Raw genomic sequence first — 26,277 nt, 5'->3', positions numbered from 1 at the left:
CTGGGTTTTCTTTTTCATATTCCTCTGTCACAGAATGCAATATTGGCTTACTTTGGCACTCCTAATATAAGAAGTTAAATTATGATTATTTTATCAATGCTATAGGTCTGAATTTTTTAAGAAAAATTGAGGGTTTGGTTTTGTTTTGTTTTTATATATATGTCACTTCCAGGTGTATTTGCATTCAAAGAAAATTCTGGAATCTGTGAATATTATCAAATTCAAATATCTGGAACAAGGCTTATGTTCACCAAAAAAACCCACACATTCAGTAATGTGAAATAATTGCTTTTGTAATATGGGTATTACCATTCATGTGGTTTTTAAAATCAAAGGAAATTGTTCTATTTATTTTGGAATAGTCATAAATAATTAAAAGCAAGGCATATTTAATGAAATTAAGAGATTTATAACCATGTGGATTATAATTTTAATGGTTGGCCCACTCTTTCATTCAGGTATCTCACTGAGATGTACAGACAAACAAATTATTTCAATATATCTTGTACCATTTTGTCCATACGTATTAACTTATTTTTGACAAAGCATTAACTTATTTTTGACAAAAATGTCAAGGTACTTCAATGAGGAAATGAAAAGTCTTCTGAATGAAATGAAATGAAAAAAAAATGGTGCTGGAACAACTAGATCTATAGGGAAAAAAATGAATACACATCTTATGTACAACCCAAAAATTAACCCAAATGGATCATAGACCTAAATGTAAAACTTAAAATTCCTAGAAGAAAACATAGGAGAAAATCTCTGTGACCTTACGTAGATAGAAGTTCCGTATTTGAAACACTTTAAAAATTTAACTCAGAAAAAAATGATAAATTGGACTTCTCAAAATTAAAATGATTATTCTTCTAAGGATAGCATTAAAACCAGAAATCAAGCCAGAAAACAGGAGGAAATACAATACATCTATCAGCCAAGGACTTACATCAGACTTAGGAGACAAACAACTAAATTTATTTAACTTGGCAAAAATTTGTAGAAAAAACCTTATAAAAGAAGACATATGTAGGTAAATGGAAAAGTAAATAAATACCACACCAAATAGAATCACTAAAATTAAAAAGACAAACCATACCCAGTGTTGGTACAAGAAAAGGAAGAAAACGTTGCTCTTGTACATCACATGTGGCTACAGAAGGTTTGAAACACAACTAGTACAACTGAGGACATTTTTCATGTAAGTTAATTTTTGCCACATGTGGTTAGTGGCTCCTGTACTGGACAGCACAGTATCTATATCTTGAGTGTTATAGTAATTATGTGCATGCATAAATTTGTCAAAACTTACTATAAAATACACTTAAAATACGTGCATTTTATTGTAGGTAAGCCTTACCTGAATAAAGTTGATTTTAAAAAGAGATAAAGCAGTTCCCAACTGATTTCTAATGCTCCAATTTTTCAAGTCAATATTATCATCAATTCACAAAAACATCAGCAGGCCCATAGAAAGAGACCAAACAAACTAGAAAGTCAAGCTTCTAAAACCACAGCAGGTTACTGCTTTAGAGCCAATGACACTGAGCTAGTTCATGTCCCACCAGGAACACAAATGTGGTTTCCTAACCCTGAGTCAGTAAAACCCTATCTGGGCTTTAGACGCTTCCCCATAAACCACATCTACATTCTTTATATTTTTTGAGGGATTATGATAAAAGAAAAATTGTCATTCTCCAAAGAACCTAAAAAACAGTAAGGATTCACTTATTCATTGAACATTTCCTGCCTGGCCAGCTGGAGCAGGCAAACCCGCCCTGGGTATCAATAAGGCCCTGCTGTCCCCACCGAAGGAGCCAGCCCCACCTCACAGCCAGTGTCTCTGTGTGCTCAGCAACGTGTTGTGCACCAAAGGGACAGAAGAAGAAGGGAGTTGTGGATTCTGCCTTTCTTTGTTTGATATAAAAAACAAACATGTCCTTTAAACAGTTTAAGGCAGATTACAGACAAATGCTCACGTAATCTACACGCAAAGATTTTAAAGCAGAGAAAATGAGAAACATCAAAGTGATCGGGCTGGTGAGAAACAGCCTCTAGCCAAGGGCGGGTTGAAGAGGTTGATCATAAAGAAAGGTGTCCTACTCTGCACTGTGGGGCTATCACAGACTACCAAACACTGGGTAATGTATAAAGAACAAAAATTTGTTTCTCGCAGTTCTGGAAGCTAAGAAGTTCAAGGTTGAGGGCTTGTATCCAGTGAGGGCCTTCCTGCTGCATCATCGCATGATGGAAGGTAGAAAGGCAAGAGAGCAGCCTCAGGCTCAAAAATTGATGATCCCCCTTAACCATGCACAAGGGTGGAGCCCTCCCCACCTCCCGCTGGGCCTCGGCTCCAAATGCTGCTACAATGGGGTTAAGTTTCTGACACATGCTTTTCGGGGGATACATTCAGACCATACCAGAAAAGCTAACTGGATGGCAGAGGAAAGGCTGGCAAAGGCTGATGGCCAAGAAGGCATGCCGCAGAGATGCAGTGGAGAGATGGCACGATGAGGGGCTCTCCGGAATCACACTGCAGTGACTTCCGCTTTGCATTTTGTACCTTCAGAGAATTCACTTAGAATAGACTTACCAACAAACATCGCATGTTCTCACTCATAGGCGGGTGTTGAACAACGGGAACACATGGACACAGGGAGGGGAGCACTACACACTGGGGTCTGTTGGGGGGAAACGGGGTGGGGAGGTGGGGAAGGATGGCATGGGGAGAAATGCCAGATATAGGTGAAGGAGAGGAAGGCAGCAAACCACACTGCCATGTGTGTACCTATGCAACAATCTTGCATGTTCTACACATGTACCGCGAAACCTACAATGCAATAAAATAAATAAATAAATAAATAAAAAGAATAGACTTACCAAATATTTGCTGGCCTAATGACACTGGGCATTAGATGACATCATACCCTTTCGAAGAAGAGAAAGGAGATAAGACAGCAGGAGGGGCCTGGATGAGACAAAGATGATGAGGATAATGAAGACTATGAAAGGATAAAGGGGAGGGGATGGAGAGAGGAGGAGAGGAAAAAGCAGAGGCCAGAGACAGAGAAGCAAGAAAAAGGGTGATTAGAAAAGAGGCAGAGAAACAAAGAACAGACTGCAAGAGATGCACAGGATATCGGAAAGCAAAATGTGATGTGCTTTGGTCATCTAGGTTCTCAAGATATTGTCAGGAACAAATAGTAGATATTTCTTGAAAACAGGGCCACATTGTCATTTTGAGAAACACATCATCTGTCAGTCTCTTGAAAAGACTAAATACTCGTGAGCATGTAAAAGGCTCTAGGCCCGGCACGGTGGCTCATGCCTACAATCCCAGCACTTTGGGAGGCCAAGGTGGGTGGATCACCTGAGGTCGGGAGTTCAAGACCAACCTGGCCAACATGGTGAAACCCCGTCTCTACTAAAAATACAAAAACTAGCTGGGCATGGTGGTGCACACCTGTAATCCCAGCTACTCAGGAGGCTGAGACAGGGGAATTGCTTGAATCCGGGAGGCGGAAGTTGCTGCAGTGAACTGAGATCATGCCACTGCACTCCGGCCTGGGCAACAGAGTGAGACTTTGTCTTAAAAAAAAAAAAAAAAAAAAAAAGGCTCTAAGAAGTCTTGCAATATAAAAACTCGCCTTATCTACTATTTCATAAAATTATTTTGACCCTAAGAGCCATTTTCTCTCTTAACATTTATTAAAACCTGGTCCAGGAGATTCAGATCGTTTTTGTTTTCCTTCCCTCACAAAAGAGTGAGGCCTGCCAATGTGACTCAGCTCACGGAATTATCATTGTTCTTGCCCACATTTATCAAGGTCAAGTTCTCTGTCTTTAATAGCCTTTTAGAAGCAGCAGGCTACGGGTCAGCACCTGTTCTGACCTTTAGCACCTATACTCACTTTGAATCCGTACAAAGCTTCTAAATAAGTAATGTGAAGATATTTTATTACTTCATTCATTTCTCATTATCTGAATATTTATCTTAGAATAAACATGACAGAAACAAACCAATAATTAATTTGGATGAGCTTTCCCAAATCATCAATTCATTGGGACCAGGATTTTTTTTTGTAGAAATGCTTTGGAAAGGCCAATATTATATGAAGAGTTTTAAAATAAAAATATCTCTCAGAAGAGAACCAAAAAAATGAAAGAAAAATAAAATACATATAAAAGGGAAGATAAATAGAGTCAGAGACACATTTCTAGTGCATCTAGAAATTTAATCTAAGAAGAGGTGCTTGGTGCATGGAAAGGCTTTTGAAGGTGTCAAGAACGGTAAGGACAAATACATACTTTGGAAAAATATGGTTTAAGTGGTTAAACCCTGGCTATGTTAAGGCACAAGAGCAATAGATGTGCTACTGTAAAAATGACATCAATCTCCACCATTTGTTGGTGTCTCGTTTGAGTCAGCAACACTACAAGCACATTACCTCAAACTCCTAAGTAGTTCTTATTTTCACTTTGCAGAGGAGGAGGCTGAAGCTAGAGGGGAATTAAACAATTGGCCCGAGTTTCAAGGCTGGCAAATGGAAGTGGTCCTCTCCCTGTACTTCACAAGCACTCTGCCAGCTGCGGGTAGGAATGTGTACGAAGGATATCCTCTAGGTGTTGGAAACAGATGCTCGGTGCCATAAAGAAAAATCAGCACTGAGACAAAGGATCTCTCAGCAAAGGAACTTTCACTCCTGGACTGCAGGAAGGGTACCCTCAATAGCCATCTTGCCACAAGAGTACAAGGAATAAAGGAAAAGCAGACATATTTATCCCTTACATATTTGCGGTCATCCTTACTGCTGTGTCTGATCTCCGCTGGCTGGAGCCAGACCTCACAATCGAAACTGAAACACAACTGGCTAACAACTTGAAATTTTTTAAACAGGTAAGAGGCACAGGCTGCCATCTGGGACATGCCTGTGAGCACGTCCAGCACAGTTATCTTGGTTAAAGTGCAAGGACATAGAATATACTACGTGCCTGTAAGCATGGCATGTTTCACAGCTACATAGGATAGGGCCTAACAAAGAGTTTTTAGCACACTTATGATTTATTCTTTAACAAGAAAGGAAACTTTGAAGAGGAACTTTTTTACTTCCCACACTAAGTGATTGAAAGATTTTTATTTTTATTTTGTAAGAGACAAATCTTGCCCTGTTGCCTAAGCTGGAGTGCAGAGGCACGACGCTAGATCACAGCAGCCTGAACTCCTGGGCTCAAGCAATCCTCCCATCTCAGTCTCCCAAGTAGCTAGGACTACAGGTGCATGCCACTATGCCCAGCTAATTTTTTTTTTTTTTTTTTTGTAGAGACTTGTGTCTTGCTGTGTTGCCCAGGCTTATCTCAAACTCCTTACTTAGAGAGATCCTCCACCCTCAGCCTCACAAGGTGTTGGGCTTATCAGTGTAAACCACTGCACCTGGCCTAATGGACGAATTGTAAACAGTTGTATGACACCATCATATTTTTGCTCTGAAAATAGCTCCCTGGCTGCAGTGTGGAGAGTGGTGAAGAGGGGCCATGTGGATCCTGGCAGCTCAGTTAGTAGGCCATTGAATCAGTTCTAGGAGCAGTGACGAAGATAGGTGAGATTAGAATGGAGAAGTGGAGATGGAGAGTAGAGGACAGGTTTCTGGGATGTGGGAGGATACGTCAGCAGGAGAGGTGATGGCTGCGCCTGGCGCATGATGATGAGGAGTCCAGCGAAGGGCTTCTTGCCCGGGCATCTGGATGGATGTGGATCCATTCATGAGCTAGGATGTGCCAAAGGTATCAGGGAACCAGCCTGGGTGCAATCCACACTTACTGCACTCCCCTGCCTGGCACTGAGCAAAGCACGTAAGGAAGGAGCAACACTGGGCAAGAACCCCCACAGTCTACCTGGAGGAGGCTCAGCTAAGCCCACTTTACTTCCTCCTGCAGTGTGAATGTGCAGGCACATGCTTATTTCATGGTTGAAAAAAAAAAGAAGGAAAAGAAAACAGAAAAATAGCCTTGAAAGGGTTCTAGGCCAGGTGCGGTGGCTCACACCTGTAATCCCAGCACTTTGGGAGGCCGAGGCAGGTGGATCATGAGATCAGGAGTTCAAGACCAGCCTGCCCAATGTGGTGAAATCTGTCTCTAGTAAAAATACAAAAATTAGCCAGGCATGGTGGTGGGAGCTTGTAGTCCCAGCTACTCGGGAGGCTGAGGCAGGAGGATCACTTGAACCTGAGAGGCAGAGGTTACAGTGAGCCAAGGTTGTGCCACTGCACTCCAGCCTGGACCACAGAGTGAGACTCTGTCTTTAAAAAAAAAAAAGAAAGAAAGAAAGAAAGAAAGAAAGAAAGAAAGAAAGAAAGAAAGAAAAGAAAAGGTTTTAAGTCGTAGAGGTCAGCCTTCGGGGGAGAAACCTCTGCAAGGGCCACTGAAAAGCTTGAGCACACTGACTAACCTTCATCTCAGACCTGACAATTACCAATCTCTAAAGCAAATTCTTCTGCAGCCTGGGAGGGGGAATTGCAGGGCAGGAACCACCACCACACCTCAGAGCATGAGTTAAGGCATCTCCCTACAACTGTAATTAAGAAAACTGAGTTAACAGAAAGGGCACCTTACTTTGTCTCCTAACAGCCAATTTTCCAGAGAGAGTCAGCAGGGAACAATGTTAAATGAAAACATATCCCTAATTTTCTCTAGCCTGCCTGGCAGTCAGGAGACCACCAGACACCAGACATCATCTATCCCCCACACACCCCCTCACCCAGTCATCATCCAAGAGCAGTTTACGAGTCTTTTTTATGACCCAGGCAGCCTAACGGGAGTTTTTCAGAACCAACTGGGCCCTTTGTGACTTAAATCCTTATTAAAGAAGTTGAAGGCCAGGCACAGTGGCACATGCCTGTAATCCCAGCACTTTGGAAGGCTGAAGCTGGCAGATCACCTGAGGTTAGAAGTTCGAGACCAGCCTGGTCAACATGGTGAAACCCCATCTCTACTAAAAATACAAAAACTAGCCGGGTATGGTGGTACATGCCTGTAATCCCAGCTACTCAGGAAGCTGAGGCAGGAGAATCACTTGAGCCCGGGAGGCGGAGGTTGCAGTGAGCCGAAATCATGCCATTGTACTACAGCCTGGGCAACAAGAACGAAACTCCATCTCAAAAAAAAAAAAAAAAAAAAAAAAGTTGAAGTCTCCAAAAGCAATGGTTGTGAATGAGACGTTTTAAACAATGGTCAGAGAAGTAACTTATTCCAGCCTTGCCCAATGTTCAAATACCAACACAAAGGACTGGTGTGGGTGTATTTTTAGGAGGATGTCAAAATGTAAATGGACAACTTAGTGAACGCTGTCCTTACTCTTGGGCAATTATTTCTGCCTCTCTGTCTAGACATCCAATCTACTCTGGGAAGGACCTATGATTTGACAAAAGAAGGTTTTAGTTAGATAATGGGTCCTCCAATCCTGTTTGCAAAAGAAAAATCAACAAGCAAGAACACAAAAGATCTGCAAGGCGCACTGAGAACAGGACATGTAGGGACCTGTGTGCAGAGGAGAGCATCCTGGAGAAAAGTTACTAGGTCCTCTGCCGCTTGCAAAGGGGATTTAGGGGTGTTTACAATCCCAGGTGGCTCCCTGTTGGAAGGGGGCCCCAGGTCGTTTATAGCGCTGACAGTGCAAATAGCTAGCACCCATTCAGCTCAGGTAACAAGGTCTTTGGACACCACCTGGGATGTTTTGAAGCCCCTCATTCAGTACCCAGCATTTTTCATATCTAAAGCAGCGTTGGCTTAGAGCCTTAGAGCCTTCAAGGAGCCACCTCGCACAGCGCCCCCTGGTGGTCTGATAGGAAACGAAAGGTGGAGGAGGACAATTGGGTTTTTATAACTGATTCCATCTCTAACGTGCCTGGGTTAATTAGGAATGTGGTGCAGACCTAACTCACTGTTGTGAAAATAAGCTTTCAAAATAATTCTTAAGTGCTCCGCAAACACGTAGCAGTATAATTACTTCTTTGCTACACATCTTCCTAATCTATTGTATATTTCAGACCCAGGACATCTTGGGCCATGAGTTCATTTTCCCCATCTCGCCACCTGGCTCACACCAGGAGCTCAATTCGTGTAGTTGACTGGCTAACTGAACAAAAGAATAAATCCATCTCCAAGCCCCTCCACACCTATCCCACACTGGAAAAGTCCTTTTTTTTTTTTTTTTTTTTTTTTTTGAGACAGAGTTTCACTCTTGTTGCCCAAGCTGGAGTGCAATGGGCGATCTCATTTCACCACAAACTCCACCTCCCAGGTTCAAGTGATTCTCCTGCCTCAGCCTTCCAAATAGCTGGGATTACAGGCAGGCATCACCATGCCCGGCTAATTTGTTTGTATTTTTAGTAGAGACGGTGTTTCTCTCTGTTGGTCAGACTGGTCTCGAACTCCCAACCTCAGGTGATCTGCCTGCCTTGGCCTCCCAAAGCGCTGAGATTACAGGCATGAGCCACTGCACCCAGACTTTTTATTATTTTTAGAGACACAATCTTGCTCAGTAGCTTAGGCTGGAATGCAGTAGCACGATCTCGACTCACTACAACCTCCACCTTCTAGGTTTAAGCAATTCTCCTGCTTCAGCCTCCTGAGTAGCTTGGATTACAGGTATGCACCACTACACCCAGCTAAGGTTGTATTTTTAGTAGAGACAGGGTTTCACCATGTTGGCCAGGCTGGTCTTGAACTCCTGAACTCAAGAAATCTGCCTGCCTCGGCCTCGCAAAGTGCTGGCATTACAGGGGTGAGCCACCTCACCCTTTAAAGCAAAAAGGACATTGCAGGATCCTTAACAATAACTAAAAATAAAATCCCTTCAAAGGGCAGGATGCAGTGCCCATGAGTTTCCCCTTTACATAACTGTTTCCCCTTTACGTAACTGTTTTCCACCATTTACTTTAGTGCCTTTGGTGGTTGTTATTGAATGTCTATGCAATTTCTCCTTTGTAAGTTCCTGAGGCTGGATTTCTGCTCCACAACAAGTTTCTACAAGCCCTTTCTCAGTGTTCCTTGAAGATCTTTTGTTTTCTTGCTTGTTTCATAGCTCCCAGTGATGTCAACCCCCATGTACCCCTTTGCAAAGTTGCTATAGCCAGACCAAAACCTGTCCCTAGATTTAGACTCCATGGTTTGGGATGACTGTGATGTTAATCACCCCACATGCTCTGTCAACATGACCCAACTCTTTGAGCACTTCCCCATCCTCATCCTCAGATCTTCAGCACTTACAGCATTTAGAGGTCTTTCAACCATTGCACCAACAAGTAAAACAACAATTACAGAGAAAATGGAGAGGAGGCAAAGCGAAAGAAAGTTTTATGATCAACGAGCAAATTATAGGCAAACGTATTCATATTTAAGCATTAGGGGGTATTTCATTTCTCCAGAGTAATTGATATGCTTTTTCTCCCAGAAACAGGATTTTTATAATTAACTGATCATGTTTTCCTTTACTATAAAGGTCAGAGACAAATTTGATGCCCAATGCCAGTAACTAGTAACCTATGGGTCCATCTGGGTTTTACATTTTCTCTCCATACCAACTTTTCTACCTAAATTATTTCTCAAAACTATTCCTAATCCTCTCTTTTTTAGCTACTATCTTTTGTTTTGTTTTGTTTAGAGACAGAGTCTCACTCTGTCACCCAGGCTGGAGTGCAGTGTTACAATCTTGTCTCAGTGCAACCCCTGCCTCCTGGGTTCAAGCGATTCTCCTGCCTCAGCCACAGGTGTGTGGCACTATACCCAGCTAATTTTTAAAAAAATGTATTTTTGGTAGAGACAGGGTTTTACCATGTTGGCCAGGCTGGTCTCGAACTCCTGACCTCAAGTGATCTGCCCACCTTGGCCTCCCAAAATGCTGGGATTACAGGTGTGAGCCACTGCACTCAGCCTTTAGCTACTATCTTTGATCACATGTGATTAGCCACATGTAAGAGCTCTGATGCTTGCTGAACGTATAAAGCATGGGCTCTACTCCTCCCTGTGCTGAACCCAGATGTTCCATGGAAGAAAGGGAGGGGCTCCTGCATTGCGACTCATAGCAAGTCTTCTTCCATACACATCCACCGCCAGGGCACCAGGTGGAACAACTTCGTCTGTTGACAATTTCACATCCTAAATCAATCTTTCCTTGCAACTTCCCCCTGCCTCTGGGTGTGAAACCAGCCCAGACTTCCATCTCTGTCATCGTCAGTCTCCCCTCCAGAAACCAATGCCTTTGCCAGAAATCTGGCCTCAGACATGATTTTATATGTTTGACCCTCAAAGACAGCAGTCAGGGTTAGGATTCCACTTCTTCTACTTTCAGGAGACTCCTCTGCCATCCTGAAATCGATATCATCAATACAAGCTTGACTCATTGGTGGCTGAAAACATCCAAGCCCCAAATACTCTACCTGGAGCCTGGTCTAAGCCTTAACCCAGAGCCCTGCGATGTCCATCCATAAGCCTTCATCACGGAAATGCGTAGAGACTTTCCAGTTGCAGGTGGAGGTGCACCCGCCACTCTCCTCACGTTCCCCTAGAAGGGAAGGGCTTCTCTCCATGCTCACGCACATGCATTGCTGCCTATGACAGGGCCTCCACTTGGCAAGAAACATATTTCAGGCTCCCCACAGACTGTTTATTAGATGCAAGGGAAAAGGAGTCATTTAGACCATGGGGCAATCAGTCAATGCCCTGGAGGGGAGGGATGATCAAAATCAACACCACCAATGAGGTGAGGAGGACATCAGTGTCTCTAGAAATGAGACCTTGAGACGGATGCAGGATCACTTGTGCATATTGATCACGCATATTGATCACCATATTGATCACACTTGTGCAGTATTGATCACAAGGAAACAGCAGACAAACACACAATGAAGAATATTCGTTCTCTCTTTAAAAGGCAGAGGGAGCCAGGCACGGTGGCTCACACCTGTAATCCCAGCACTTTGGGAGGACGAGGTAGGCGGATTGCCTGAGCTCAGGGGTTCGAGACCAGCTTGGGCAACACGGTGAAACCGTCTCTACTAAAATACAAAAAATTAGCCAGGTGTGGTGGTGTGCACCTGTAGTCCCACCTACTTGGGAGGCTAAGGCAGGAGAATTGCTTGAACCCGGGAGGCAGAGGTTGCAGTGAGCTGAGATTGTAACCACTGCACTCCAGCCTGGGCAGCAAAGCAAGACTCTGTCTCAAAAAAAAAAAAAAAAAAAAGCAGAGGGAAACTTACTCTACTGCCTTTCATTGTTATGAAAGATAAAGGAAGGCTGTGGAAATGTTTCTGATTAAAGGAGGCCAGAGAGACATGACGACTAGATCCAAACGCCAGGCCCCAGACTGGATCCCATCCCAGAGGAAATAAGAAAGGGCATTACTGGGTCAACTGTCATCATGGAACTGCAGACTACTGTGCAATGAATTAAATCAATGTTAAATGCACTCAAGTGGATAAACACTCGGTGGTTCTGTAAGAGAATATTCCTATTCTTAGCAAAGATGCCCTGAAGTATTCTAGAGTAAAGCTCACAATAGAGGCATATGCATTTTAGAAAAGCAACTTTATATGTGTTAGGTAAGTGGATCTCAATAAAGGGTGTGTGCTATTCTTCCTCTCAAAGCTTTTCTGAAAACGTGGAATTATTTCCAAATGAAAAGTCAAAACAACAACAACAGTTCAATCTTACCTAGAAGAATTTGGCCTCAGTAGTAGAACCTGAGTTTAAATCTTAGCTCTGCCTCTTCGATGAGCTACTTCACTCTCTGCATGTCTCCATCGCCTCACCGATAAAATGAGCATCATGACCACTGTATCATAGGCTTGTTAGAAGACTAAAAATTACAAATTAACATTTACAAAGGATTTAGAACAGGGCCTGGCCCATAGTCAGCTTCATACAAACGTTTAACAAATATATCGCCACCATTCTGAAACTGGAAACAAAAGGAGCACACAACATTTTTCCAAATCAAAGAATTTCCTCTTGAGATCTGCTGACTGACTGAAATAACGTTAAGTCTTCATAGACTGAGCATGAACCATGTTACTCGTTGGGTAACCGATCAGAATCAAGCACAGTTGATCAAGCAGGGTTGGAAACGTGGGCGGGTTTCAGCTACTCGGGACATTTCACTTTGGCAAAAGCCATGAGGTATGTTAAATAGATATTGAGTTAAAATAAGCACAGATAAAATAACTACTCAGTAGTCTTCCAAACACATCTTTGGGATAATACTGAGCTTGCAGGAAATCAAGGGGGGAAATACGATAATATCCTATATGGCCTAACCTTGTTATGGGATGCAAAGCAATGAAACATCACAGGAGAATGACTTATTACATACCAAGCACGTGGTAAAGGAAAGGCAAAAACTGCCTATCTTTGGCCTTGACAATGATTTTTTCCTGGAGGAGAGCAGAGCTGGGGCAACTACGAGTCTCTTTTGAAAGCTCCCAAAGTCACTGGCCCTTTGGCCAGGAAGCCTTCCTGTCGGCAGGGCCTGTGTGGGCACTGTCTTCAAACCTCCCAGGGTCGGGTAGCTGCAGGCATCCTCGAGAAGCCACATGGCTAATCTCCCAGGTTCCAGGAAGATGACTACCTAAAGCATCCAAGTGGATGGCGGGTCAAGGTGACTGCATTGAAGAAGTGTGATGAACGTTCACAGAGCTTTCTCCAAAGATTTACAACTTATCCGTTCCTGTAGCTATGCTAAGCTTTATCCTGATCAAGCCAATTCACTCATGAGTTTCTTCCTGGACCACACTGTCTTGGCCTCTCATATCTCACAGAATTCCTCTTACTCTCTGACATGATATGACAGCCCTGCTCTTGTTATAAGAAACAGCTTCTTGGGAAGCTGAGGCAGGCAGATCACAAGGTCAGGAGTTTGAGATCAGCCTGACCAACATGGTGAAAACTTGTCTCTACTAAAAAATACAAAAAGTTAGCTGGGCATGGTGGTGAGCACCTAGAATCACAGCTACTAGGGAGGCTGAGGCAAGAGAATCACTTGAACCCGGAAGGCAGAGGTTGGAGTGAGCTGAGATTGTGCCATTGCACTCCAGCCTGGGCAATAAGAGCAAGACTCTGTCGAAAGAAAGAAAGAAAGAAAGAAAGAGAGAGAGAGAGAGAAGGAAGGAAGGAAGGAAAGAAAAGAAAGAGAAAGAGAAAGAAAGAAAGAAAGCTTCACTGTTCTGTTAAAGTGATGAAGTTTTTTATATTATTATTTTAAACAAAAAATAGATTTAAACAGCAAGACACTTGAAAGCTACCTAGGCTTCATTCGTTTTAGAGAAATTTATCCCATCTTAAAAACCGATTGCCCTACATGTAACAGCTATGTACGAAAAAGTCGTAAGATTCTCCTTTATTTCACAATGATAATTGAAACATATTGAAATTCTCCAATCAAATCAGTATAGGAGTCTACTGTTGTCATTGCTATTGTCTGTCAAACAATGAAAGTAAAAAGCTTAATGGGAAGCAAAAATAAAAGTGGAACAAGCACACGACTAATGCATTCTTTTTTCCTTTTTCTTCTTTTTTTGTTTTCCAAGACAGAGTCTTGCTCTGTCACCCAGGCTGGAGTACAATGGTGCGATCTCAGCTTACTGCAACCTCCGCTTCCTGGGATTTTTCTGCCTCAGGCTCCCAAGAAGCTGGGATTACAGGCACACGCCACCACGCCTCACTAATTTTTGTATTTTTAGTATAGACAAGGTCTCACCATGTTGGCCAGGCTAGTTTTGAACTCCTGACCTCAAATGATCCGCCTGCTTCGGCCTCCCAAAGAGCTGGGATTACAGATGTGAGCCACCACGCCCAGCCTGTCATGTGCATTTTCATCCTTCATCTGCAACTGTGCAGGCATCTGTTTCATTCATTATCCACCCATCAAATCGGAATGTGATCGGCCTCAGTGACAAATTCTGGCCTTCACACTGAGATTTGCGTTCAGTCACTAGCGCTCTGTGTCTCCTCTTCAGCAGAATGATCCTGTCCTACCTCCTTCAAATGAATTTGATGTCGTTTCCCATTTTGACCCTCTGTGGGTTTGGCATTAGCGAGGGCTGAGGACTCCTTGATTGCCACGCCGCAAAAGAGATGCCACGTCTGCACCCCACAAGCATGGGAGAAGCCGAGGAAGGTGCAGCGGGAAGAAGGGAGGAGGGATCGATGCTTTTAAGTATTCAGCTACACACCTGTGTCTCTTTCTAAGGACCCGCTTGAGAAATTAAAGCCAAGCTCTCCTGAATGGCTGCGTTGCTTGCTGGAGGGCCCGAGGCTTGTGTCTGTGGCCCCTTCCTTTCTCCCTCAGGGAACTTACCCAGTGCACCAGTCTGCTCCCAAATGCAGGCGTCTCTGTCCTTGACATTAGCCAAGGCCTTTCATCTGGCCTCCTTGCTGCCCCACTCGCTGAATACAACGCAAGTCCCACCTAGCAGCCAGGAGAACCTTTACAAACACGAACCACATCCCACGCCTCACCTGCTCAATGGCGGTGGCTCCTCCTCTTAGCCCTTTGCCTCGCTGACCTCTGACCTCAGCTCAACCTCGCCTCCCACATTCCAGCCACCTGAGCATCTTCTCGGTCTCAGATAAGCCAAAGCCACTCCCCTCAAGACCTTTGCATCAGCCACCCTGCGGCCCTGCAGCTCCACCCCCTGACACTCAGGAGCCTCCTCCTACACCCAGCCACCGATACCTCCCAGTCCGACGTCCCCTTCAGTCACCTCCCAGCACACTGTCCTCTCCAGAGTCTCTCAGAATGCTCATCACCCGCCTTTTTCTCTCTTTCTACTTCCACCTAAATTGTGATCTCATGAGAGAAGAAACCTTGCCTGTCTTAGCCCCTGCTGTGTTCTCACAGCCAAAAACTGCCTGGAATGGGATATCTGCTAACAAGCGTTTATTGGATGAGTCTTATGAGAATGTAGATTGAATTTCCACGTATGATTTCTCATTGCTATGATCCCTAGGATACTCCGTCAAAGGCAAGGCTCACCTCCCCCACTTGCACAAGACCTTACGATGTGCATTTGAGCAACCCATCACAGCTCTGGCCTGATATTTCCCTACTATGTTCCTCTTGTACCGATTTGCTCATCTTAAGAAATATTTGTAAAGGGCTGAATGCAGCACTCAGGCTTTCTCAGCCCTTAAAAAAACGTGGTGGTGTGTAAATACATGGGACAGGTGGCTTTTGCTCTACAGCACAAGACAGATTTCTGCAGGGAACAAGAGGAATCAGTCCCCCGGGTCATTCACCAACCACAAGTGGGGAGAGCAAACCCAGATGCCCTCCCTATTTGAATCAGTGCTGCAGTAGCCCAGAAAACATCACATCCTCTGCAGGAGGCAGGTGTGACTCCCCAGGTCACAGGTAAAGTTGGTCAACAGGTGTCGGGAGAGCAGACGCCAGGCTGAGCCAGCCTGAGGACCACAGCAAAGGCAAACATGGCAACAGAAAAGCAGACTATCCACTCAGAGGCATCCATACGGCACTTTTAATTTTTATTTTATTTTATTTATTCATTTATTTCATATAATTATTTATTGTGTTATTTTTTCTGACATGGAGTCTCACTGTCTCCTGGATGGAGCGTCGCTCTCCCATTTTATTTATTTATTTATTGTATTATTTTTCTGAGATGAAGTCTTGCTCTGTCTCCCATTTCATTTATTTATTTATTTTATTATTTTTGCTGAGATGGAGTCTTGCTCTGTCTCCCATTTTATTTATTTAGTTAGTTAGTTTATTATTTTTTCTAAGGTGGAGGCTCGCTCTGTCTCCCACTGCTGGAGTACAATGGTGCAATCTCTGCTCACTGCAACCTCCGCCTCCCAGGTTCAAGCAGTTCTCCCGCCTCAGCCTCCTGAGTAGCTGGGATTACAGGCACCTGCCACCACGCCCAGCTAATTTTTTTTATTTTTAATAGAAACAGGTTTTGCCCTGTTGGCCAGACTGGTCTCGAATTCCTGACCTCAGTTGATCTACCTGCCTCAGCCTCCCAAAGTGCTAGGATTACAGGCGTGAGCCACCATGTCTGGCCCATTCATTCATTTTAGAGATGGGTCTCCCGCTGTCGCCAGGCTAGAGTGCAGTGGCGAAATCATAGTTCACTACAGCCTCAGACTCCCAGGTTCAAAAGATCCTCTCACTTCAGCCTCCTGAGTAGTTGTAAGTCAAGCTAAACTTCTTTATTGCTTATAGGATGTCTTTCTTAAAATTTTTTTGAATTTTTAAAGTGGGAAAAAATTTTTTAAGTGTTCAGTTTAGTAGTGTTAACTGTCTTCACGTTGTTATGCCACAGACCTCCAGAACATTCATCTTGCAAAGGTGAAACTCTGACCCATTAGACGACTCCCCACTCTCCCCTGCCCTTGGTGACCATCATTCCACCGTCTGTCTTTATAAATTTTGAAGTCATACAGTATTTGTGTTTTTATAACTAGCTTATCTCTCTTAGCATACTGTCCTCAAGGTCACTTTGTGTTATAGCATGTGTCAGAATTTCCTTCCTTTTTAAGACTGAATAATATTCCATTATATGTGTATACCATGTTTTGTTTATTCCTACATTGTGGACATTTGGGTTGCTTCCATCTCTTAACTATTGTTGGATGGGACACACTAGCATCTGAGTATGTCCCACTCTGATCTGAGGGACATCTGCCCAAGCCAGGGCATCAGTCAGCACCCACCTCTCTCAGGAGCCAGGAAAAAAATCCTACAGCCACACAGACTGTGCCAATCATGGCCTCCGTGCTCAATGAGATTCAAAGACTGCCGAGCATGCTTTCAGTCAGCGTGCCTTGCTTTGTGTATCTGTCTCAAGCCTTGTCCACTTTTCCTGCACCTTCCAGCAGGCATAACCACTCTGCCTGCATTTTGTAGACGACCTCTGCTTGTGTGGTCTGGCCTAGCAGATGGCATTAACCGTCCACCCAGCTTGTGAAACCAGAAATGAAAATCATTCCATTCCTTCAGGCCCCATATCCAACCAATGGCCAGGAGTAATAGATGTTAGCGTCTAACTCCACAGGATCTGCTCACTGTCATGACTCCCATGGCTGTGTCCTTACAGCCAGGTGCCATCATTGCAAGCGGGACAACTGCAAAGACCTCCCTGATTCCACACATTCTGCCCTTTTCCATCTGCTCTCCACCCTGTTTCAGGGAGACCATCCTCCGCTTCCGATATAATCCTGCCACCGCTAAGGGAACCCCCAATGACCTCCTTGAGCAGACCTCATCTCCTGCATCTCATGCTGCCCACACCTGCTTCAGTCTGGCATGAAGCCCCTCCACAGGCATCAGGACCTGCCATACCTTCCTAAAACACTCCTGCTGTTTCTCCTGCCTGGACACATTTCCCTTTGCTTCACCGGCCTAATTCTTCTACATCATTCATGGAGCACCTTGGACCCTGTATCATTCCTGGGCTCAGGCTCTTTCCCCTGTACAGCCTCCGTACTGGAACACCTGTTTCACACTCCTCATTCAGTTGCTGAAGGAATCATTTCTTTCCCCAGATTCCCATAGTCAGTCTGCCTTCTTTGCACAAGTCCTCAGGGCAGAAGGTCATATTCCCATCCCCACTCCCCCACTACCTTCTTTTCCACAGTAAGGAGACATTTCATAGCGTAATAATACATAAGAGCTTCTCAAAAGCCCCATTGTTAAGCCTGAGTAGCGTATAAACAAATGCACTTAAGAGGAATGTTTAAATTGTGAATTATAGGTACAAAAGGCACTATAAACAATTTAAACTAGTGAAGAATTGCCCCTGCTGTGTGTCTCTGTTCTATACAAGTATTCATGCACCAGGGCTGAGTCACGAATCAACAATGAAGAATGGACATTCAGTTCCATGGCAGAAACCATGAATGCTGAGGGCATAGACAGACATTCATTTTATGTCCCCTGGTTTCAGTAGTTGATGAAAAATTAGCCTTTCTGTCTGAGGCTTTCTTTGTCTGAGCTCAGATTTCATTTTGAAAATTCCAAACAAGCTCTCTTCAATTAAAATGAATCATTTTCCCACATTATAAGAAATGTAAAAGGTTTCTGAACAAAGTTGGTTGAGCTTGGGGAACTGGTTGGTCAAAAAAGAATGAAGGCTGTCAAATGACTTTAATAAGATTTTGGATGAGCCGTATGAGGTTTTTAAAGGAAAGATATTCCTTGGAGGCGCATACCTTTTTTATATTAGCAATTTTGGGAGACTGGAATTTGGATAATCCTAGGCTTAAGCAGGAAAAATAGAAAGAAAACATGGCCGTCTGCTTTTCTTGATGTTTTCATGGAAAGACAACTTTTAAATTTACAAGACTAATTACAATCTTCTCTTCTGCAGATCCAACTTCGTATCTTAATGTGAATTATCTCAGATAGATTCTTTCAATAGAACAACATAATTAATATAGTGCCATATTTGGAATTTGGAAATAACATTTTCAGGTCTCTCAAGAAGTTATCTGTCTTCATATTCATATTTTAAATTAAGACAGCACCCTCCAAAAAAGCAACTGGAAATTCAGAAACTAGAAACTAAACCAAATTAATTAATTTTCACTCAAAAGTAAGAAAAAAAACAATAAAAATTAATGAAAATGCAACAGAAATACTAGTAGAGATAAAAGCAAAAGTAAAGGATTTAAAAAACAAACAGTCTGGGTACGATGGCTCACAACTGTAATCCCAGCACTTTGGGAGGCCGAGGCAGGCAGATCACGTGAAGTCAGGATGTTTAAGACCAGCCTGGCCAACATGGTGAAACCCCGTTTCCACTGAAAAAAAAAAATACAAAAAATTAGCCAAGCGTGGTGGTGCGCGCCCGTAATCCCAGCTACTTGGGAGACTGAGGCAGAAGACTTACTTAACCCAGGAGACAGAGGTTGCAGTGAGCCAAGATCGCACCATTGCACTCCAGCTTGGGAGATAAGAGTGAAACTCCATCTCAAAAAAAAAAAAAAAAAAAAAAAAAAGTAGAATTGATTAGTAAAACCAAGATTTTTGATTTTAAAAGTCTAGCAGAAAAAAAGATAACAAAAGATTTTCCTGAGCGCGCCGCGCCACCCCGAGTACCTCTCCGGCCGCCGCGCCGCCTGGCTCCCGTCTTCCTTGTTCCTCGGCGGGCCGTGGGGCCTCCGCGCCGCGGCCGTTAGTCATGTCGGATTCTGGAAGTTACAGTCAGTCTGGGGGTGAGCCACAAAGTTATTCTTCCTATGGAAATCAAGGCAGCCAAGGCTATGGACAAACAGCACAAAGCTATTCTGGCTATGGGCAAGCGACTGACTCCTCTTATGGACAGAACTACAGCAGTTACTCCGGTTATGGACAAAGTCAGTCAGGTTATTCACAATCCTATGGTGGTTATGAGAATCAAAAGCAGAGCTCATATGGCCAGCAGCCATATAATAACCAGGGACAGCAGCAAAACATGGAATCATCAGGAAGCCAAGGTGGAAGGGCACCTTCCTATGACCAGTCAGACTATGGCCAACAAGATTCATATGACCAGCAGTCAGGCTTCGATCAACATCAAGGCTCATATGATGAGCAGTCAAATTACGATCAGCAGCATGATTCCTATAATCAAAACCAGCAGTCCTATCATTCACAAAGGGAAAATTACAGCCACCACACACAAGATGACCGTCGTGATGTGAGTAGGTATGGAGAAGATAATAGAGGATATGGCGGGTCACAGGGAGGAGGCAGAGGGCGTGGGGGATATGACAAGGATGGAAGAGGTCCTATGACAGGGCCAAGTGGTGGTGACCGCGGTGGCTTCAAAAATTTTGGTGGTCACAGGGATTATGGACCCAGACCAGATGCTGATTCAGAATCTGATAATTCAGATAACAACGCAATCTTTGTGCAAGGACTTGGGGAAGGTGTCTCTACAGATCAGGTTGGAGAGTTCTTTAAACAAATAGGAATTATCAAGACAAATAAGAAGACCAGAAAACCAATGATAAACCTTTATACAGACAAGGACACAGGGAAGCCAAAGGGGGAGGCAACAGTGTCATTTGATGACCCTCCTTCAGCTAAGGCAGCCATTGACTGGTTTGATGGAAAAGAATTCCATGGCAACATCATTAAAGTGTCCTTTGCCACTAGAAGACCTGAATTCATGAGAGGAGGTGGAAGTGGAGGTGGGCGGCGAGGCCGTGGAGGATATAGAGGTCGTGGAGGCTTTCAGGGGAGAGGCGGAGACCCCAAAAGTGGGGATTGGGTTTGTCCTAATCCGTCATGTGGAAATATGAACTTTGCTCGAAGGAATTCCTGCAATCAGTGCAATGAACCTAGACCAGAGGACTCTCGTCCCTCAGGAGGAGATTTCCGGGGGAGAGGCTACGGTGGAGAGAGGGGCTACAGAGGTCGTGGGGGCAGAGGTGGAGACCGAGGCGGCTACGGTGGAGACAGAAGTGGGGGTGGCTATGGTGGAGACAGAAGCAGCGGTGGTGGCTACAGCGGAGATAGAAGTGGGGGGGGGCTATGGTGGAGACAGAAGTGGGGGTGGCTATGGTGGGGACAGAGGAGGCGGCTATGGAGGAGATCGAGGTGGCTATGGAGGAGACAGAGGAGGAGGCTATGGCGGAGACCGAGGCGGCTATGGAGGAGACCGAGGAGGTTATGGAGATCGAGGGGGCTATGGAGGAGACAGAAGCCGCGGGGGCTATGGAGGAGACCGTGGTGGTGGCAGTGGCTACGGTGGAGACCGAAGTGGAGGCTATGGAGGAGACAGGAGTGGTGGTGGCGGCTATGGAGGGGACCGAGGTGGGGGCTATGGAGGAGACAGAGGTGGCTATGGAGGCAAAATGGGAAGAAGAAACGACTACAGAAACGATCAGCGCAACCGACCATACTGATGACTGTTTTGAATGTTCCTTTGTCTCTGACATGATCCATAGTGAAATTGCCAGAGTTTTGCCTGCTGCTTTCCTCGTGGCCTCTTCTTGGGTAGTGAAATTAAGTGACATTTGGATTTTTATTTGGGTGGGAGGGCTGGGACAGTTTTTCTTTTAGAAATGTCCGTTGAGATTTCCCCCTTTAGTTTCCAACCTTCTCCCCAACCCTTGGAGCTAAATGCGTTGTAAAATATTGCCAAAATGAAAAGTGTTTTGTAATACTGCAATAAAGGCTGCTTGTTTTTGTGGGAAAAAAAAAAAAAAGATTTTCCTATTCTAATATTTCATATAAATGATATCACACAATATGTGGACTTTTGTGACACCATGTTTTTGAGACTCACCCATATTGTAGTATATATAAGTTATTCAGTTCTTTTATTTCTTAGTAATATACTATTGTATGGATATGCTACATTTTGTTTATTCATCAGTTGATAGACATTGAGTTGTATCCACTTTTTAGCCATTGTTAGTAATGCTGTTATGAACATTCATGTACAGATTTTTGTGTGGACATGTTTTCATTTCTCTTGGGTAGATTCCTAAGAGTGGAATTGCTAGCTTATATGGTAACTTGATGTTTAAGGTTTTGAAGAACTGCCAAACTCTTTTCCAAGGGGACTGCACCTTTTTTTTTTTTTTTTTTTGCCTAGTGGCCCTAGCTAGAATATTCTATGGTACAATGTGGAAATGGAAAGAGTGACATCCTCATCCTGTTCTGAACTTACCGATTTTTAGATATTTGACATATTTCTATCAATTGAAGTCATTATTCTCTATGTGACTTCAGATTCTCCCATTTTTTGGCCAGCGGGAGCTTCTTCTACTTAATTCCTATGGTCTTTTAATGTAACCACATCAGTCTTTGACTGCCCCCTCACTTTCTGGTGCAATAGTGTGCCCCAGATCCGAATAATGTTTTCCTACCCCAGACCTGGGATCTTCAGTTTTCCAAAAACCCATTTCCTTTATGTTGGAAATGGTATTGAGAGAGCACAATCTGGATATGAGAAGTGACCAGTGCTATGAATAATTTTGCACCTAGATCCTGTGTTTGACAAGAGTAGGAAATAAGATGGTGGGGTTGTTATTTTGTAAGAGGGAAATGCCACAAATTCATACTTTTATATGTATATATATATATATATTTTTTTTTTTTTGAGATGGAGTTTCGCTCTTGTTACCCAGGCTGGAGTGCAATGGCACAATCTCGGCTCACCGCAACCTCCGCCTCCTGGGCTCAGGCAATTCTCCTGCCTCAGCCTCCTGAGTAGCTGGGGTTATAGGCACGCACCACCATGCCCAGCTGATTTTTTTGTATTTTTAGTAGAGACGGGGTTTCACCATGTTGACCAGGATGGTCTTGATCTCTCGACCTCGTGATCCACTCGCCTCAGCCTCCCAAAGTGCTGGGATTACAGGCTTGAGCCACCGCGCCTGGCCCATACTTATATTTTTAATTTAAATTTAAAAGTATTATCATTTGATCTCATTTCTCTTACACTGAAAACCTTGATTCCTTTTAAGAGTCATATAATTATTTGTCACATAACAGTTTCAAAGTAACAGTTTGAATATTCAAATAATAGTTTCCAAGTAACAATAACAATATTACTACTAACAATTAGATACTGAATGCCAGTTGAGATTTTTTGGTAGTCATTCTCATCGTGAGAATACAGTATCTGAGATGCGCTATATCCTAAATTCATTTGGAATATTTTCCTCTTTATGACTCTTGCACTAATTTGATAGACAGCTTCATTTGTTTCCATTCATTTAGCATTTTTATTGATTATTTCCACTCCTTTAAAACTTAATTTTGTGTTTTAATTATGTAAAATATTTATAGGGTTTTATAAGAAGATATTTTCACAAAGTTTCACTCCCATTCATGTCCCTTCTACCCTATTCCTGCCCTCCCCATAAGTAACTATTGTATTAGTTTTTATTTAACCTTTAACTTTTTTCTTTTGAAAAGTGCTCCAATACAACCTAGAATAGAAATAGGATTAGTTGACATTCTTTGGTTATTTCCATTTTCAAGGTAAAACATTCAGCATTACACCATTATGTATAGTGTTTTCTGAGTCTTTTTTTATAGTACTTTATCAGATTTTGAAAAATCTATTTTATTCCTGGTTTACCAAAAGGTTTTTTTTTTTTTTTTCTGAAAGTTTTTAAAGGTGTCATTTAGAAAATATATTTTCTATATCTAAGATGATCATTTTTTTAATATGGGGAATTACATTGATTGACATTCTGATATTAAATCAAACTTGCATTCTTATTTAAACCCAAGTTGGCTAGGCGTGGTGGCTCACGCCTGTAATCCCAGCACTTTGGGAGGCCGAGGCAGGTGGATCACAAGGTCGAGAGATCGAGACTATCCTGGTCAATATGGTGAAACCCCGTCTCTACTAAAAATACAAAAAAATTAGCTGGGCATGGTGGCGCGTGCCTGTAATCCCAGGTACTCAGGAGGCTGAGGCAGGAGAATTGCCTGAACCCAGGAGGCGGAGGTTGCGGTGAGCCAGATCACGCCATTGCACTCCAGCCTGGGTAACAAGAGCGAAACTCTACCTCAAAAAATAAATAAATAAATAAATAAATAAATAAACCCAAGTTGACTGGATCATAATCATTTTTATATACCACTGGGTTCAATTTGCCAATATTTTGTTTAGAATTTTTGCATCGATGTCCATGATAGAGACTGACTCAGGAATGCTCTTTTTTGTAATTTCCTTTGCACATTATGCTGGCTTCATAAAAAGAATGTAGAAGTGTTTCCTCCTTTTCCATTCCATTAATGTGGTGAGCTAAACTGATTTTTTTTTCAAGTACTAATCAAGCTTTATTCTTGGAATAAATCCAAAAATGTAGCATATAGTTGTGTTTGGTTCTTCAAACTAGTTTGATAATCTTCATGTTTTACTTGGGATATTTTATGTATTTATATTGGGGTATCATATATATTTATCTCTGTAATATAAATATATAAGCTATCCCAAATAGAACATCAATTATTAATATATTTGGGTCCATTTATACTTATTATTTGTTGTATATTTAGCTGATTTTATGTTTTTCCTTCTTTTTTTTCAGTGTTGTCAAATTTATCAATCTCTTCTCTATCTCTAGATTTCTTTTACATAGTTGGAAATCTCCGTTCTTGGGTGATAAAAATAAAATGGATGTTTTCTTCGAGTTCTTATATGGATTTTGTTGTTGCTGTCATTGCTTTTCATTTAGATCTCTAACACATTTGTAAGTGATCCTGGAGTATATTTTAAGAAAAAGATACAATATTATCTTTTTCTTTATAGCTACCCAGTTGCCCAAACATTATTTAATGTTTCCCCTCTGACTTCAATGCTTGCTTTGTCATATGCTAAATTTCCCATTTATATACACACACACACACACACACACACACACACACACACACACACATGTATTTCTGTATATTCTATTCTGATCCACTGGTCTGTAAGTCTTTTCCTGAGCCAGTATCCCACCGCTTTAATTTAGAGGATTTAAAATGTTTTACTACATTCTAAGAGGATTAGCCACGCACTACATTACTGTTCTTTCCAAGTATTTCCTGGCTATTCTCACTTGTTTATTCTTTCATATAAACTTTTTAATCAACTTGTCTAGTTCCAGGAAAAAAAAAATCTGAGGAGATTTTTATTAAGGTTGCACTAAATTTATAACTATTTTAGGAAGAAGTATCATCTTTACCATGTTGAATTTTTCCTTCAAAAATACGGTATGTTTTTCAATTTGTTCACAATTATTTTTAAGCCCTTCAAGAATGTATTATGGTTTTCCTATTGTTTTTGCCTATCTTATTAAGTTTATGTATAGGTATTGAAATTTTTGTTATTACACACAGGGTCTTCTCTTCAAACTGCTTATTTTATACATATGAAAGCTATTGATTTCTGTATACTCATTTTATACACTGCTACTTTATTATCTTATGGTTTTAGTACTTTTCCATTGATTCTTTTTTTTTTTTTTTTTTTTTGAGACGGAGTTTCGCTCTTGTTACCCAGGCTGGAGTGCAATGGCGCAATCTCGGCTCACCACAACCTCTGCCTCCCGGGTTCAGGCAATTCTCCTGCCTCAGCCTCCTGAGTAGCTGGGATTACAAGCACGCACCACCATGCCCAGCTAATTTTTTGTATTTTTAGTAGAGACGGGGTTTCACCATGTTGACCAGGATGGTCTCGATCTCTCGACCTCGTGATCCACCCACCTCGGCCTCCCAAAGTGCTGGGACTAGAGGCGTGAGCCACCGCGCCCAGCCCATTGATTCTTTTGGGTTTTTCAGATAGACAGTTAAATTTTCCATGAACAAAGACAGTTTGTCTCTTCCTTTTCAATTCTATGCTTCTAATTGTTTTCTCCTGTTTAATTGCATTAGGTAACATGTCAGTGCAATGTTCAACAATTGTAGAGATGGTGGACATCCTTGTCTTATTCCTGACTTTAGGAGAATCTTCTCAAAAATCTTTGACATTTGAAGATTAAGTATGAGGCTGGCTTTTGGATTGCCATGCACACACGCACGCGCGCGCACACACACACACACACACACACACACAATTTTATTATGTTAAAGAAGTAGGGCTGTGCTACTTTTTTAAATTGCGTGCCAGACACTTGGTTTTGAAAAATTATTTGTAGAAGTAATTTGAAGCCTAGAATAACATATCTTGCTCCAGAGAGAATTCTTGTTGCTTATTCCATAATCCTGGGGGCACTATTAGCAATCCGGATTCCCCCTAGTCTAATTTTAGAGTTTCAGGTTTTCTAGGCCTGCAGAATCACCTGAAAAGAGGCTATGAGCCTTATAAAGACTCATTTAGTTCTCTTCGCCCTTCCTTCTAGGGACAGCTCCTCAGGGCTCCAATCCCAATGTGTAGAGAACCTCCCAAGACTTCTGCCCCTGGCAGGCTCCAGACCACAGCTTTTTCTCTCTGGCTCAAGAGATTTCTTAAACTGCAACTCTGTCTTTCAGTTGCCCTTTGAAGATGTGCAGATGTTCCCCAGGACAAAAGAAGCCTTAAATATGAAGCTCGCTCTCCTGATTTGCATCCTCTCCCCGATCTTGGCCAGTAAATCTTTATGATCCTTTAGCTCTTCATGATTTTAAAACTTGATTATATATTTCATCTAGCTTTTACTAGTTATCATGAACAAGAGAGCTGGTCTGAATTACCTAGTCCTCCATTACCAAAAATGGAACTCCTATATGGAGACAACAGCTTTTAAAACAAATAAACAGAAAAAGAAAGCAAGGAGACTTTTTGAAATCATATT

At 42.6% G+C, this 26,277-nt stretch overlaps 1 protein-coding gene and 1 pseudogene across 2 annotated transcripts in view; one reads left to right on the top strand and one right to left on the bottom strand.

Moving 5' to 3' along the window:
* SMIM13 (small integral membrane protein 13) overlaps positions 1-26,277 on the bottom strand; it is a 109,255-nt gene that overhangs the window by 29,905 nt on the left and 53,073 nt on the right. The gene's annotated exons all lie outside the window — the stretch shown is intronic.
* Positions 19,110-21,204, top strand: LOC101041530 (TATA-binding protein-associated factor 2N pseudogene; annotated as a pseudogene).

The sequence above is a fragment of the Saimiri boliviensis genome, chromosome 4 (assembly GCF_048565385.1).
Source record: "Saimiri boliviensis isolate mSaiBol1 chromosome 4, mSaiBol1.pri, whole genome shotgun sequence".
Taxonomy (NCBI): domain Eukaryota; kingdom Metazoa; phylum Chordata; class Mammalia; order Primates; family Cebidae; genus Saimiri; species Saimiri boliviensis.
Note: the sequence above shows the minus strand (reverse complement) of the source record. Positions and strands in the feature narration are given on the sequence as shown.